Source organism: Carcharodon carcharias, chromosome 4 (assembly GCF_017639515.1).
Source record: "Carcharodon carcharias isolate sCarCar2 chromosome 4, sCarCar2.pri, whole genome shotgun sequence".
In the NCBI taxonomy this organism is placed as follows: Eukaryota; Metazoa; Chordata; class Chondrichthyes; order Lamniformes; family Lamnidae; genus Carcharodon; species Carcharodon carcharias.
Window position 1 is genome coordinate 12,615,689 of NC_054470.1, and position 5,131 is coordinate 12,620,819.

Consider the following 5,131-nt stretch of genomic DNA (forward strand, 5'->3'; position numbering starts at 1 on the left):
AAGCTCAGATTGCAGCAGATTTGTTCCCAGCTCATGGGTCTCATAACATCAAGATCCCAGCAAGGTGTTGAGCTGCTGTTCATTCTGTGCCATTTGCTATCGGCTGCAGTCAGAGGCAGGGATGAAGGGAGGAGGGAGGTGGATGCTTCCAATGAGCACGGCTAGTGGGGGGCAGCTGACTTGCAACTCCAAATCTCCATCCTCTGGGGTGAATGGTCATGACTGACAAGGCTGCATGCGTTTTTTTTATTCATTCATAGAATGCGGGCATCGCTGGCTAGGCCAGCATTTATTGCCCTACTCACCCTTGTACAGAGGGCATTTAAGTGTCAACCACATTGCTGTGGGTTTGGAGTCACATGTAGGCCAGACCAGGTAAGGACAGCAGATTTCCTTTCCCCAGGGACATTAGGGAACTTGATAGGTTTTTATGACAATCAGCAATGGTTTCATGGTCATTATCAGACTTTCAATTCCAGATTTTTTTATTGAATTCAAATTTCACCATCTGCCGAGGTAGGATTCGAACCCAGAGCATTACCCTGGGTCTCTGGAATACTAGTCCAGTGAATACCACTATGCTAGTGCCTCCCTGTTGCTGCCAAGGCAAAGGTCTCTCCATAGAGTTTCGAGGGTAGTGGAACAAGCAGAAAAGTGTCCTAGTGAGGCTCATCACTCTGGTCAAAGAGCAGTGTCTCCATATGCATTCCCGTATGAACAGGAAGAGCACTCAGGATGTCCTTTACCTGGAAGCAATGGGATGGGGATGGAGGCCAGGCAAAGGACTTAGCACTTGCTGGCTGGCTTTAAGATGGAGGCAAACATGTAAAGGACATGCTCACTAAATTTATCACTTCAATTCTTTCACACGTTCACTAAGACTGCAGGCAACCCTGCCTCGGTAATGATTCTCATTCAAATGAGGAGAAGGAGGGGCCTTTGTGAGTTGGCACAGGACCAGTAGGGGCAAGGGCCTGAGCAACAATAGGCAGTGGGTCCTCAAGAAAGTCAAGATGTTGGCAAACAAGATACAACGCAAAAGCGAACATTAGCCCAATCATAGGTATATTGCAGGTGATGTTCTTATCTAGAGATGAACAAAAGACAATGCTGGAGATGCCCTTGTATGTCCCAGGATGTGGTTGCTCATATCTGCCAGTTTCTCCAGTATGAGCTGTGGCCACAAGGACTCTGGAGGAGTAATGCGGAGTTCCTGGCCTGCAGGAAGTAAATGGCTTTTCAGGTGCCATTTAAATGTGGCACCAGTACCTTTGACCCCATGAAGGAATGGCAAGGTGAGTGACTTCCGGCCCGCCCTGCCATGAGATTCGCCGAGCTCTTCGCTGATGCATAAACAATTAGCTGAACAGCAAAAGATTGGGCATGTTCAATTGTTCCACCGCCCAACAGGATCACGCCAACTTTCCCTCCCACCACTGGACATAGACTCCGGATTGGAAGATTCCACACAAGGTTTCAGCCCAGGTCTGCAGTCTCGCCATCTTGCCCTATATATCTCCCATCAGTTTTCCACAAACAGCACAAAATTAGTCTATTTTTCTAGCTCATTGGCTACCAGGCAACTTTACAAAGTAAGCAAAGTCATATTGGAAATTGAGGATCTAAATGCCAGGCTGACATAAATGATGCAGTTAGCTAATTGTATAATAAATAAAATAAGTGGTTAAATTATTTTCTTATTTTTTGCTAGCAGGATATTTTCTTTAATAATTCCTAGTATCACTACCAGAAAAATTATATAATACAATACTGCTTCTTAGCAAAATATGCAACTTGATTGTCAGAGGTAGCTAATGAATGACCTCTAATATATTTATTCACCTTTTCCTGATCATGGTGTAATCACAAGCCTTGTATTCCACCACCTTATAGCTTTCATGACCATCTAAGCTGTATAACATCCAATAATCATGTACAAGAATAGCTGATTCACTTTACTTACTTTCACTATAATCTTCCTAATTAATCCCCAACAAAATAAATATTAAGTCTTAACTAAAGCCTATATCTCATTTTGTGGCTGAAAACAGTCTCCTAGAGTGAATCTTTCTATCTTTTCCGGATTGAGGGTGAGGCACAAAGTCTGTTACTGAACCCAAGTTCTCCACATCAAAGCCATCAAATCATCCATAAAATAAGTAGCTGCTCCACCTCTTCCATTCGACTTCTATGCTTTTGTAATAAACTATGAGCGGAATCATTTGGTCCCATTGATGTCCAGTGGCTGAAGCTGCCACCAATCAGTGAAGTGGAGTGAGACGGAGGTGGATGGGATTTTGGACAGCCAATGAGCGCACGACACACGGCCATGGGAGTGGTGGCCACCACTCTCCTGCATGCGTTAATGGGCCTTCAGACTTAATCAAGCGACATTCTTAGATTCTTAGGACACATATGCTAACCCATGCACCTCTCTCTTTGATCGTGCATGAGGAGAACATCAGGATCATGGAGCTTAGTGATTTAGTGGTGTGCCTCATGGCTTACAGAGAGCAGAGAAGAAGAAGAAGAAAGCAGCAAAGGCACCTGGCTCCGCAAAGGGAGGAACACTTCCCTCAAGATGAAGGGATGGCAGGGCCTGCTGAAGATCCACAGCGAGCCATCACTCGTAGGCACCTCGCCACTTGTCATTCCTGCGAATGACTGAGAACCAGTGTTACCAAAGACTGCGCATGTCTAGGGAACTGGGTGGTCACAAATGGCATCTGCTGAAGGATAGGGTGCTAAGGGGACAAGGAGGGCATTCATTGCCAGTGGCCGTGAAAGTGAACACAGCACTCAATTCTTATGCCAATGGCTCCTTCTAGGGCTCCACAGGTAACCTGTGTGGGATTTTGAAAGCCTCCATGCACAGGTGTGTACAGGAGGTCACGGATGCCATCTTCACTAAGGCACAGAACTTAGTGCACTTTGACCGGGATCAGGAAAGTCAGGAACCAACAGCACTGGGATTTGCGCAGATCTCGGGTTTTTCACGGGAGCAGGATGCAATCGACTGCACTCACATGGTGCTTCGATCTCCATGGCAACAAGCAGTCAACAATTGCAACTGCAAGGGTCCACTCACTGAATGTTCAATTGGTGTGCGACCACCACAAATGCATCCTTCAGGTCTGCGCGCAATTCCCACAACTTCTACATCCTTAGCAGGCATCAGATCCCCGGTACCTTCCAAAGTCCAGAGAGGCTGCAGGATCCACGGGAACAAGGGCTACCCACAGAGGACATGGCTGATGACACTGATGTGGCGGCCTCAGACTGCAGCAGAGTGATGGTATAACGAGGAACAAACTAAGCATTTTGAAAATGAGATTCTGGTGCCTCGATAGGTCCAGTGGAGCACTGCAATACAGTCCCCAGAGGGTATCGTGCATCATCATTGCTTGCTGCATGCTCCACAACCTGGTGCTGCAATGGCAGAGGACCTGGCTGAGAAGTAAATGGAAGAGCTGCACGTATCCTCCACTGAAGAGGATGGCGAAGAGGATGATAATGATAAGGTCCTCGAAGGCGAGGGTGCTAGCGAAGAGGCCATTGCATTGTCCAAATGAGGCAGGCGCGCTCGGGGGCCCTCATAGCCGCAAGATTGGTGGAGGATAATAACGAGATGCAGTGAGGACAGTCCTGACATCCTCACCTTGCATCTGTGAACATTTGACTCCTGTGTGGCTAATGGCAACACACATACCCTCAGTGCTCAGGCTCATGTCATGGAGACGCAGCCTAGGCCCTAATAGTCACAAGATTCCAGGAGGATGATGTTGACATGCAGTGTAGACACTCCATAGATCTTCACCTCAAAGGTGCTGAAAGCACACAGAGAGAATGATGGAACTCTGTTACGCCTGCCCACCACATTCTGGCAGCAAAGATGAGCACCATCAAGGTGCAGGCATCTTTAATGTATCCAGTGCATGTGAAGCTGGACCATCACTTTGGTCTGAAGGTTACACACTGCACAGGGAAGAGGCCTGGACTGAGACACCTGCCTTTATCTTGTGCAGGAACCCAAGGTTTCACATCTGAGTGATATGAACACTGCTCATCATAACAAGGAGCCATAGGCAAGGAGATATTCTTGGGAGTTTATCTACAATACTAAACATTATGTATAAGTGATTAACACTTGTGTCCAGGCTGTACAGCTGCATCTTCTTTACCTTCCTAACCCTGCTGCTATGTCTTTTTTTTCATGGAGCACCAAGACAAATGATCACCAGCAGCTCCAAGAAACAAAAATTGTGCTTCTGAAATCTCTTGGATATCGATTCCGCACGGATAAAGCGCAAGCGCCTCACCATTGTGCTATTCTACTCCCCTGACATCCACAATGGAGGTGTAAGCAGCCTGCTGACTGCCACAACCAGCCTCTGATGACCTTGGTGAGTGTCCTCTTGAGGGGCAAGACTTGGAGGGCCCTGGCCTGCTTTTGACTCCTGCTGTGGGCCAGCTGCACGCTCCTCGGTCCGTTGAGCTCGAGCTGCGGATGTCACAGGAAGAGGGGAGTTGGATCGGCCGGACTTTCACAGAGTCACCTGGGTGGAATGCCCTGGGGCATCAAGTTGCTGGCCCTCCTCCCTATGTGTGCCCAAGGGCCCCTGGCTGACTCCTTGAGGAGAAGGAGAAGCTGGTGTGAGATCAAGCTGCCCCACATCCCTCTCACATTGACCCTATTGGGGACCAATTATGGCACCAGTGATGGAGTTGAGCCCATACATCAGTGCAGGACCGATGCCCTGGACCAACGTCCCCAGCGTCGGCCACTATCTGACCAGTGTTGACCACGGTACATTGGCTATCACTTCAGACTGAAGGCAGATGGAATCTTCCATTATGCCTTGCAAGCTGAAGAGTGCATCGGACATCCCTTCCTGATGTTCCTGAGCTTGCCTTTGCAGCTCCAGCAACTGAGGTATGACTGAGTCCAGAGGGTCCTCACCTGACTCGGACTCAGCAGATTTCTGGCCGCCAGCAGTCCTCCGAGTACTGGAAACCTGGTATGTCCTTGCCTCTGCTTGCTGTGATTCAAACGGTTCAAAGTGTTCACCAGATTTTGACCCTGAGGCTGCTCTAGAAATAGGTCCCACCGAGGTGTGTGTCCCTGCACGGG

At 48.3% G+C, this 5,131-nt stretch overlaps 1 pseudogene; it reads right to left on the bottom strand.

Moving 5' to 3' along the window:
* Positions 1-4,214: 4,214 nt before the first annotated feature.
* Positions 4,215-4,374, bottom strand: LOC121277536 (annotated as a pseudogene).
* Between the last annotated feature and the right edge of the window lie 757 nt (positions 4,375-5,131).